Source organism: Stylophora pistillata, chromosome 10 (genome assembly GCF_964205215.1).
Source record: "Stylophora pistillata chromosome 10, jaStyPist1.2, whole genome shotgun sequence".
In the NCBI taxonomy this organism is placed as follows: Eukaryota; Metazoa; Cnidaria; class Anthozoa; order Scleractinia; family Pocilloporidae; genus Stylophora; species Stylophora pistillata.
The window spans coordinates 21,557,777-21,570,448 of NC_142528.1; the positions used below are offsets into that span (position 1 = coordinate 21,557,777).

The 12,672-nt window shown below is 37.2% G+C and overlaps 1 long non-coding RNA gene across 1 annotated transcript; it reads right to left on the reverse strand.

Moving 5' to 3' along the window:
• Nucleotides 1-3,420: 3,420 nt before the first annotated feature.
• Nucleotides 3,421-12,377, reverse strand: LOC148722223 (uncharacterized). The gene is made up of 2 exons (XR_015992330.1): nt 6,338-12,377; nt 3,421-6,115 (listed from the first exon to the last, which is right to left on the reverse strand). It is a non-coding gene; the product is annotated as an uncharacterized LOC148722223 (long non-coding RNA).
• Nucleotides 12,378-12,672: the final 295 nt, after the last annotated feature.

Consider the following 12,672-nt stretch of genomic DNA (forward strand, 5'->3'; position numbering starts at 1 on the left):
ATGGTCATTTCTACACTGCCGATACGGATCCGATATCTTTGGGAGGGCGTATCTCGAGTGAGGTAAGCTCAGCAAATGCCTGGTATAAGATCAATGGAATGATTGCAAATCCCAGCAAACACCAAGGGAAGCTACTGGGTAAAGTTGATCATCAGTTTAATTTCTCAGTAAATGACTCAGTGGAACTTTTTGGCTTTACAATTGATAAAGATCTTACGTTTAAGCAACATATGTCCTCTATATGTAAAAAGGTAAACAATCAGTTTAGCATTATGACAAGGTTCGGCAAACTGACGTCTACTGAAACCATGCTACGTCTTTACAAGGCATTTATACTTCTTCACTTTTGTTACATATTGTTCTATAGTGTGGCATTTCTCTAGTAAGCAAGATTCTGATAAATTGGATCTTTTAAGCAAACGTATTCTTCGATTTATTTTCAAGGATTTTAACTCTGAATATAATAATTTACTCAAAAGGTTAGGAACTGTAAACCTTAAGGACAAGCGTTTACAAAACCTGATTCTTACTATTTTCAAATGTCTACATTTTTCTGATTATCAAAGATATTTAAAATATATGTTTCGCTTGCGCTTTAGCACCTATTTTTTAAGAGGATACTCTGTTTGCCTAAGCCATTGACCATTTCTTATGGTATCAATTTCTTTAGTTACTTGGCGGCAATATCGTGGAATTCTCTTCCTGACCATCACCGAAATATTTCTGATTTTCCTTCTTTTCGACAACTGTTATCTACTTGGAACAATAATTTACTTAAAAGGATAGGAAGTGCAAACCTTCTACATCAAGATAATCTGCTAGTTAGCTGTCGAGGTAGCTAGTTAGCCTATTTGTTATAGAATTAACCTTTTATTATAATTATTTATTAACGAAGTCGACTCGAAGACATTAGCACCCGAATGCTACACTGTAAATTCGAGGGTAAATAAAGTTTATTGATTGATTGATTGATCTAATGGGGTGACCGCTTGATAAAGGTTTACCACTTAACACAGGTTCCACAGAATAAGGTTGTTTAGAAAAACGATAAAAATTGCCACTTCATGTACAAAAAAAAAATCAATCAAAAACACTTCTAACATTGATTTCGAGAGTTAAAAATTAACTAAATTATAATGAAGGAGGACATTTTAAACAGGCTGTCGTGACTCAGTAATGTGTGACCGCGACCACTTAATAGAGGTGAAGATTACAGTAATTAAGAGCAACTTTTTTTTTCAAGACCGCGTGAGAGGTGGCACATCGACCGTAAAGTGACTATCCTCATATTTCAGTCAGAGATGCCTTCTAGTGAACTTAAAAACGTAGAAAGGTTTTCTTTTCCCAAACTTGCTTCTTTATCCTACGTCGCGAAATAATCTAAGGTACGTGAAATCTTCAAAGAAAAGGGGTTCAAAGAAGAAAAAATACTAATCTAAAAATCTGAATCTGAAAATCAAGTCTGCAGATCGAATTTAAAAGTCCGGAAAACTTTAATACTTTCTTTCCCACAGCTACAATCCGTTGTACTGAATCAACTGCTTCCAGTTAGGAACCTTCCCCTGTTATCACGGTGATTGTAACTTGATCACCCATAATAAAAGGCAATGAATTAATTAAATCATGTTACTGCCTTCAGGGAAGTTTTCAAATGACAAAACTTCCCCAGTCAGCTTTGCTTTCAACCTCTGGGCACTAATACAGTCATTGTTACTTTTTCTAATTCTTTTCGGAGAATGGAAACTTTTCTTTCATTTCTTAGCTCTGTTTGCGTATATTTATTGACTCTTAAAAATAATTTGGAAAAATATTACTGACTCTTAACCAATAGGATCGATAAAGCAATGCATTATGGAAATAAATGTAGTAAATGTTTGATCTGTACTTGACAAACCTTTAGGGTGATCCAGTTCTGACGAGAAAGGACCTTCACCTGAATTTCCAGATGAGTATTGCATATTGCATTAAAAGTACCCTAACACTCAAATGTAATTTTAAGCATATCAAATTAGGTGACAAACTGTCATAACAAAGAGTGATATAAGCTAGTAGAGCCAGCATCTAGGAGAGAAAGACTCCTTGTTTCTAATGATGTCAGTTACTTAAAGTGTGGGAAAAAACGGAGACGTTCAGTAATGGTCGATGCCTTCTTTAAGCAAACTGAATATTCTTTTTCAAAGTTACTGCTATCATTAGTAATTATCTTAAACCAGTTAATCCAGTCAAACTAAATTTTCTCTTTCATAGTTGCTGCTTTCTGTGGTTGTCATATTCATCTATTTTAGCCTAGCTTCGGCCCCACTTGGCCTGCTAGAAAAGGAAAACACAAAAGAGAGGTCGAATGATTCCACATCGCGGCCACAAAGCGATGCCTTTAATCGAGAGCTGCGGGGAGTATCGATTCCGTCCAATATCGTCACAATTTCAGGAGTTATGTTCCACACAGGCTCTTCCTACGTGGGCTCCTTATCAACTCCTTGGAATTTTTTCAGATCATTTTCGTTTGGAGTGGAGGGCGTAACGTCAAAGGACTTCACCGTTTTGGCTTCTTACAGATCCTCATACATCTGTAGCGCTGATGAACAAACTTTCAATCGAAACACTTTTGAGATAAAAAAAAAAACTGTGAAAAATTTTATCGGTTTTGACTCGCTCTCTTTTTGATAAACATAGAGTATTTGATACCATCTCGTATCTTGACCAAATATAATCATTTATTCATGTCGCTGGATCATATATTATCTTAACGAGTATAAATGGAAATATATATACAACCATTTGTTTCACTATTAACAGTTTTTCATCGTTACAGTAGCCATCAATATGAGAGGAAAAACATACAAAATTAACACATAGCTTCTGACATTATTTAGAAAAACCACTTTACATGATTTTCTTCGGGAAACACGACATCAAACTTAATCCTGTCATAAACGCTTAAAGGAGAGATCGTCTTAGTGTCTTATAATTATTTCTGTGTGACATCCAACACTTTTGGAAAGTTCTGTCTTTGCCAAAGCTATCGATGTCTTCAGATGGTGCACTTTCGAAAAATCCCGTAATGACGTATGAAAAACCAGAAATCGACTTATCTAAAACGGAGTTGACCTTTCTATCAAAATATTCAATATCATTTTACTCGAATCCAGCTCATAATTTCCCAGAAGTTGGCCTTTTATCAATTAGAGAAAGGTTTACTACTAATCACAATTGCAACCACTTTTGGCATAATTCTGCATTTTAACACGGAACGATTCTCCATCAAGGATTCATGTTACACATATCCGTTTTTGGCTGCTGTTGTTATTTCCCCGTACTTTTTTTTCATGATACCTTTAGGAAAGGGTATAATGAATTCCAATTTCACCCAAGAGTCATCATGCTCTTGTTATCATCTTTCAGTAATATGATGTGATTACATTCGATTCTCTTTTTGTTTATTTATTTTTATTATCTTTTTTTATTGCAACACGAAGAACACTACTTAAAAACCAAGACAAACACTGCTTACAAATCCACTTACGATACTTTACTTACACTACTTACTATACAATACTTCCTCAGACTACAATATTACACTACTTTTTACAGTTTGTTTTTCGGTTACACACCTATTTACCTAGCAGATTACAATTCAAAACAAGTTTCCACTTAGCCTGTAGCATCTTCATCTTATTATACTTAGCAGCCATGTGACGATCAGTTTAACTAGTTTCTTATAGGAAGAGAAAGAAGGAAGACTATTATTCCTCCGCCAGCTCCATAAATGTAGCTTACCTAAATTACCTAATTCGATTCTCACTACTATACGGACTCTACGTTACTTACAATATTTACTATACAATACCTCCTCAGACTACAATTCTTGCACTACTTTTTACAGTTTGTTTTTCGGTTACACACCTCTGTACCTGGCAAATTACAATTCAAAACAAGTTTCCACTCAGCCTGTAGCATCTTCATATTATTATACCTAGCAGCCTTGTGAGATTCAGTTCCATATTTTCTTTTAACTAGTTCCTTATAGGAAGAGAAAGATGCAAGACTATTATTCCTACGGCAGTTCCATAAATGTAGCTTACCTAAATTACCTAATTCGATTCTCACTACTACACGGAAGACTCCACCGAGTTATCTGATCTAAGACAACCCTTTGCAAGTAATGGTGGCAACTAAATATCAACATTAATATGTTAAGTCGATGGTTTTCCTAAATTTTTCAGTCAAAAGTTGCTGCATGTTTTTTATACTGTTAGAGTTAGTGAACACTGAATTAGAATAAACAGCGTCTAAGTATGATTTTTAATTCCTCGTGTGATGTGACAAAGATTTTCTGTACGCTGAGACTGCTCAGCAAGAGGTTACAGAAATCATAAAGAATATCTATACACTAAAGAGGTTTCTAACATTAAAACTACTTCATATAGATTACGTAAGACCTGCCTTTTAACATGATTTGCCTGCTCCCATTTCTTAAACGGACGTTTTAAAATTAAGTTATTGTATCGATCAAATAAATACTTAATTATCTTCGAAACAGTGCTAAAAGAGCATGAAACTGAAGACGGAACATCGAGTGCAATTATTTTCATATTGACCCAAGCACCACATCGGTAGCAAGCAAAACTGTATATAAGGAGAAAGAAACTTTTCTCAGCATCAAAGTCATCTTCAAAGAAGAGAGAAAATAAAAGAAGCAGCTAGTCAAGTATACTTTTCATCGTAGAGAACAAGAAAGTGAGTTATGGAGATTTACAAGGTAAAATTTTAATATCCTCACCTCTTGTATAACAACTCTTTTCCATTTCTAAATGAAATGTAGGTGTTAATCGTTTTACCTGGTAATAGGGAAAAGCTTCTGTCTGGTTTGAATAGCAAAGAGATTTTTAAAGATCTCTATTCACACACTGTTTTGTAAACTACCTTGATAGAGAGTTGACAAAAATGCCATATTGTAGGTTCTCGTCGTTATCCTCGCAATTTATCTTCACCGTGGAAACGGCCGGGCAACTGATGTTGACAAAGTCATGCACAGAATTCAAGACGGCGGAGTCCCGTCCGTGCAAGGTGCTGTCGCATGGAGACAAAAGAGGTCCCCTGGTGACGAGCCCAGTTGTTACACTGGCAGAGTTCTTTCCTACACTTTGCCAAGCGGCAAAACAGTAACTGCTCCCATTTGTAAGAGGATTACGTCTTCCTTAACAGCATGTTTCAGTTCGATGGCAAACAACAACAACCAGAGGAAATGTGTGCCGTCCAACGTCATCACAGAGGAAGGAAAGAGATATAACACTGCTTGTTCATGTGCACCATAGATTAGTACAAATTTCGAGTATTCAACTCTACAGTGAGTCTACAATGTGTAAGGAGCGCCAAAAAGAAGATTTTTTTAAATTAAACTACATGCATTATAACTCTACTGATATTTATCCGCATATTATAAAAGTGTCATTTATTCGTATATATTTATATATTTATAAACTCACTAAGCAATTAGCAATTGTTTCGACGGAGCCTTCAAATTGTTCCACAACTTTTTGAATCCCCATTTGTGAAATATCCATCTGTAAATTCATTGTGTCAATAAGGTAATTACAATACAATTACTGTTGATTCTGAATGAATTATGCGATTTAAAAATGGATGCAATAAACTGCTGATTGAACTTCGAGTCGTGCAATTTATTTTGTCTGAAAAGGTACTTGGGATTTCAAATCTAATCAAAACATAATATAATAATAATAATAATAATAATCATTGAAACTTATACAGCGCAAGTTCCATATACATGATCAAATGCGCTTTACATGAAAATAAAGAAAATGTAGGAAAAAATGTGTAAAATTACAATTTTCCTAATGAGATAAGAAATTAAAAAGCACTAACCAAATAGATAGAATATTAAAAAGCACTAAGCTAATGAGATGGAAGATTAAAAGCCCGGGTAAAAAGGTAGGTTATAAGATTACGTTTCAAACTAGAGAAGGAGTGAAGGCCAGTGAAGTTACTTGGTAAGTCATTCCAGAGACGTGGTGCAGCATAGGGGAATGCCCTCGCTCCCAATGTGGGTAACATCTTACCACTTGGGACCTTGAGCAGAAGTTTTTGATTCGACCTTAGCTCGTATTTAGTGGTTATTTTAATGACGTTGGAAAAATGACAGTCCGGGAGAAGCATGAAACGATTACTTCTGTTTCAATGTTTTACTGACAAAAAGAGTCTTTCCGCAAACTATCATAATTATCTAATGGAGCTATTAATCTGAATATATTTAATTCCTTTTGCCCTTTGTGTGATAGACTCCCCATTTCCCGCTAGTGAGCAGGGTCAAAATGACCTTAGCTCATATTTAGTGGGAATTTTAAAGCTAATAAGCTTACAAATATAGGCAGGTGCCATACCGTGCATTGCCTTAAAACAATAAAAGAATCTTAAATTCTATACGGTACCTAATTGGTAACCAGTGAAGCTGGCACAACAGTGCTGTAATATGGCTAAACTTAGATTGTTTAAAGATTAGCCTATCGGCTGCATTTTGAACCCTTTGTAGCTTGTCAATTTGTACTTGAGGTGTACCATTACAATTTCTTCAAATTGGTGCATTCGCTGCTTTGTTTTTCACCAATTATGCTGTAAGAGTTATAATTGGACAGTTGGCTTTAAATTCCGTGCATAGGCCTTAAAAGATAAATTCAGGTCTGCCCTAGATTTGAACCCGTGACCCAGTTCTCTACGAGCCAGCCTAATTACCAGTTCCCAGTTGACTAGTTAGCTAAGTTGGTAGAGCACTGCACCGATATCGCAGAGAGCATGGGATAGGTTCAAAAATCTTAAAAAACCCTTGCTTCCAGCTACCGCAAAATGTACCGTAAACCGATGAAATACCAGAACAGGCCGAAATGGGCTAAGTTTGGCCCATCATATCTCTTAAACAAGCACAATGAACTACCTTTTTCGTAATTCTTTTCTCGAACAGACGTCGGTAAGGAACATTTAAGGAAAGTTAAAAACATTTGTTCAATAATTTTTTTTTAGAGGAATCACCTTGAGGGTGAGACAAGACCTTCACTTGAATTTCTAGATAAATATTGCAGTGAAAGTGAGTACTGAAACGCAGTGTTAGGTGATAAACAGCCATGAGAAGGAGTCGTACAAGTTCGTAGGGCCAGAATCAAAGAGAAGAAAGGTACCTAATTTCAAATGGCGTTGGTTATTCGTGGGTTAAAATGAGACGTCAAGTAAAAAGTGGGTGATCCCTTTCTTTAATCAAACTGAATCTTAAAAAAGTGAATCATTTGTCTCAAAAGTTCCCTATGTGGTCCGCCGGCGCAACGCTCTTCTGCTCTTGTGATTTATGATCGTCGGCATCCAGGCTTTTGGGATTTCAATTCCAATGTCCCTGTTGATGTTGTTAGGGGTAATCCTTTTCTGTCAATCTAAGCATACATTGGGCAAATAAGACCCATAACTGTTGTTGTTTCTTGTTAAAATTAATAGACAACATTATGTCAGTGTGTACATTGCAAGGCTGTTTGATGTGACATTTATTGCAGCCTAAAACACCCACAGTGATTCTCCATTTCCACTGCAGTGAACCGTTCGTATAACAATAAATCCCAAAAATCCAGCATTCTGCTCCAAGAGCAACACTGAAAAAATGTCTATCTTTCAAGGTCAAAACTTACTCAATAAATCAAAAGTTTGCATTCAAAACACACCTCAGGGCCAGATCTTGCTGTTTGGCTGGAAGATGCCTTTTCACTTTATCCGCTAACCCTTTCGACGAAAGCTAGTGACGCAAACACAATCTTTTGCCTCGTTTATGACCTAAAAGAATTCTGGGAAATTCCACCACAACTCGAGAAGGCAACACCTCACATTTTCATTTTAGCAAGTTATTATAAGTGTCGGATCACCCACTCCTACCTGCAAAATATCACATCGATCGAGACTTTTGCCACTCAAAACTGGCCCAAAAAGCCTTGGTAGGTCCTGGTAGCCATCCACAGATGGTTCAGAGACACGACTTCACTTGTGAACTCGCCAACCTTGCATGAAAGCATTTTTGGCGGTCCAGTCTACATGAAACCACCTGTCACCTCTGTTTTCTTTCAGAGGCTTGCCTCTACCCACATTCCAGCTTAATGATGCCGTTATGAGGGCTTCTGTAGAGGGAAAATGGCTCGAAAAACACTTATAAACGCGAGAAAACGAATCGATTTGAACGCATCCAAACACGAGCGGGGATCTAGGTCACGTGACTCCAAACTCTCAGCCCACGGTGTTCAAAACTGCAAATTTTGTAAGGGATACTTCATATAAAGACAAACTAAATGAGCTTAAGTTTTGTATGGCCAAATTATAAGGTTTTTTGCCGGACGGTAAAGAGTTAAGATGCATCAATCACAACCGTGGAATTCAATTCCATCGCAGCTGAGGACAATAGCAAATAGGTCACGCGTACTCAGGCCACCCCATCGCTTGAAGAAAACTAGCAGTATGCAGCCAAAACGTCACGATCCACATCCCAAGTGACCACACCGTGAGACAAAGGATTACATTTCTCTTTTAAAGTGTTATATACCGCGATGAATAACAAAAACCTATTTTACGAAAAAGAATCGAATCTTCTTTTTCAAAGTTATTTCTATCGATGGCGCAGTCGTTCTAAACCATTCTATCGTCTCAAACAATCAAAGTGACACCACCTTTCCAAAGTTGTGGGTATATATGATTCTTATCCTGGGCCATTCTATTCAGTAACTTACTCAATCCAACGGATATTTTTTTCACAGTTTCTTCTACCAATAGCTGTTATTTTGAAACATTTTAGCCTGGTTTCGGCTACACCTGGCCTGCTGGAGAAGGCATATTCTAGTGAGAAGTCAGATGATTCCCTCATCTCGGCCACCAAGCGACGCTTTTCACAGAAAACAGCGAATTAGCCCGGCTAATGATGAGAGATTTAACATGGAATCAACTCTCGAAGTTCAAACGCATTACAAAGAGACGAAGACCTTCGAATACTTGAATTTTTATACGTGTCATCTACCAGGCGCAAAGAAAGGATAAAAGGAGAAGCGTTACGTCCTCGTTGAATAAATTCGTCATGCTCCATGTTTAATTCAAACTTACACGGTTTCAAAACACGCTTTAAGAATAGACGATATTAAGATGAAATTTAGGAGAAATGTATCTCTGATTTTGAGCTCACTGGGTGTGAAATGTCATATAAAAACTTACATGAGATTAGGCTTAATTTATTCTCTGGGAATGCCAGGATTCAGAGAAGACCTGTTTACAGATATTCTGCCGGATTCCAGACCGTATTACCTGAGCCTCAGTCGATCTGCCACTTCGAAAACTTAGTACGTAATGGATAAATCATTGAGTTCCAATTACGAATGAAGTTTGACTTTGATATTTTTAAAGGGTCTGGATGGGGGAGGGGGGGTACAAATGTCAGTTGCCAGTTAAATTTTCGGCCATTTATTAGTTCTCAGTTAGATTTTGGGCCATTTGTCCGTTGTGAGTTAAATGACTGTTAATAATCAAGTTGGCAAGTTAATTATTACTTTCCGACCCTATTATTGACTAAAAAGACACATACACAGCGTGAACTCGAGAATAAAGTCACAATTGATAAAATAAGAACTCCTTTTTCTCACTTTTGGAATGAAATAATTTCAAAATCTTCCAAGTGACTCTCAGTCTTTGTTTTAAGGGTGTTTAAGTAAGCTACAACTCTTCTGCAAGCAAACCTCTGTTTGCCCGTGTGCAACACTGAAACATTCCAGATCGTCAGAAAGACGATCTTCCTTTCAACTGATATTGGTTTAATGTTTTGTTTTACGATACGTTGATTGCGTCTGGCTCCGATAACAGGATCGGAAAGGAAAATTCTTTTGTCTACTTTTCAATTAGGTTACTAGAGAAATCCAAGCGAAAATGGACCCGAAGTTGCCTCCCGGATCTAGAAATAGTAATTAGGATAGTATCGTTATCCTCGGTCAGAAGAGTCATTTTCTGAATCCGTGTCATATTCGTCTGTATATGTTCGCATCTCAGCAACTGCCACTTCAACAATACGATCCTAAAAAAATTTGACATGTGTCACATTCCTAGACGCCAAAATGCCGTTTTAGACTCAATTTGATAAAGCTTACGACAGCCTTTAAAATACCAGCATTGACGGCCATCGCAGAGTTGACGTTTGAGTTGGGTATCAAAGATCATATAACCGATATGTGACATATGACCTTGACGTGGATTGGTCCATGCGGTGAATATACGACAGTCTGGAAATACGACAGTCTGGCTTACTCCTACTGATATGTGATGAAAAACTTACTTTTACTGGACAAAATAAATCAACTATCCTTATTTCATGTACAGTTTTTAGGATATTTAGGGCGATCCAGTCTTCGTCAGCTGTCAGTAAAAGCCCACCATAAATGTCAGTTGTCAGTTAGATTCTCAGTGATTTGTCAGTTGTCAGTTAAACTTTTAGCCATTTCAGTGTCAGTTGTCAGTTAACCCCATCCAGACCCTCTTTTTAGGCAGAGCCCGTTTGTTTTCCTAGATACGATCAGTTTTTACGTCCCTTGAAAGTTTCAGTGAGAAGGGAGAACTAAAATGAGATTAGATTGACATTTAAAAAAATTGTGATGCGCTTCATCGTAAACTGCTTGGTATTAGTTCTACAATAATGTGGACAATAGTTTCTTGTATTTCGTGTATCCCAGTACGTAAAACCTTGATGAGTAGAGAAAAGAGGATCAAAAGTGATAGGAAGGGGGTTAGTATGATAGGAATACATGAAACAAGCTAGAAGGAAAGCATTAATGTTTTAGATATCTTGGAAATTAAGATTGTAGAACAAGGGTACAGGGTGAGCTAGATATTTAGCTCCTCGCAAGAACGAAGAAAAAAAATAAAGTATAAGGAGCTTTTTGGCAGGAAAGATCACACAAACACTTCGTCACTTCACTTCCTCATTTATTTTTCCCGAGCTCAGATTAAGAAACAGAAAAGTAAAAAGAAAGCTTAAGAATGATATACTCTTTCTACGTTGGAAATCTTGACAAGTAATGATTATTCGCTATACTTTAGTAAAAATGCTCCACGTTTTTGTATGAAACTGTTTATTTTGATTGTTAACTTTCATTGTCTTTATCCTTTTTTTATGACAAACGTCCGAGAGGAATTCCGGGTGAAACGTTCATAAAGTGGAGCATTTATTTTGCGTAAACGGCAGTATGATATGTGCTTATCCCAAAATCAATTTGAAGAAAGAGGACACATCCGAAGTATTATCCAAAAATACTATGCATGGTTGAAGGGTGAAGAGAAAACCTTTACCAAGAAAAGCAAGAGTAGGTGAAGCATGATTTTTCTGGGCGTAAGCAGTTGATATCTGTTAAGGCGAGGAGCTTCATTTCGCAATAACGACGACATTAAGGCTCAGCTTACCTCTAGAATTATCCACCGTCCGATTACATTGCACTCTGTAACTTCCATCAGACCGAGAAAACTGGGAAAGGAAAAGAGAAATTGTGTTCGTTTTGTCACTGACAATCCTATCAAGTAGTCACAATGAAAAGAATAGCTCTGATCAAAGCGCCAGAGCCGCCCTAGTTCATGACTTCTATAGTCAGTGACACACTTACATCCCATGCAACCCGCAGAAAAAAATACAGTTCTTATCTTATTTCAAAATTTGCCACTTTAGACCTCCTCGCCTTCACGGTTAACGATATTTTTGCAAAACAGTACGTAAACTGACAGGATTTTCTCAATCGTTTTGAAATTTTCAGGACGTGAGAGTTCCAGTGAGTATTTCATCAGACATTGCTTGTTCCGAAAATTGTATTAAGTGATTCATCTTCGATTCTTTTCCAATAGTACTACTATCAGTGGTAGTTGTTCTGAACAATTCTAGCTTGTTATTCAGTGAAACTGAATATTCTATCTCTCAGTTGCTGCTATCTATGGTTGTCATTTTAAACCATTTTAGCCTGGTTTCGGCCACATCTTTTATATCCTCAACACAAGCCAGATGAGTTGACTTCTCCGCCACAAAGCGATGCTTTCGACCGAGATCAGCGAAATACTAAAGTGTGAGATAAAACCGTTAGAAGAAGCGCTCATACTCGTGTTTTATGTAAGGTGAAGGAATAAGATCATTGCAGAAACAAATACTTCAGTATCAATACCGCGTGTCCGCGTAACTTAGCGTGGGGGAAGACCCAAGGGCAAAAATGTCTGTGGCTCAACAGGAGATGACGCTGGTATATGTGTTAGTTCTCCTATTGATTGGAAGTTTGCCGATTAGTAAAGGCCGATTTGAAGACCAAACGGCTCTCTCAGTATTGTCAGATCGTATTTGTTTGGAATGGACGGCTGAGGTCAAATGTAATCAGTCTTCTAGTCTCTTACAGATCCTTACACATCTGCAGCGCTGGTGAACAAACTTTTAATCGAAACACTTTTGAGTAAAAACACGGGATTGTGTTATCAGTTTTTATTTGACATAATCTCAAACCATGACTATATCAGCGGAAACGCATTCAAGGTCAATGCATAGTTTCTGATATAATTGGAAAAACCACTTTAAAAGATAATTAACAGCTGGAAACACGACCTTGAACTAGATCCTGCCAGGGATGCTTC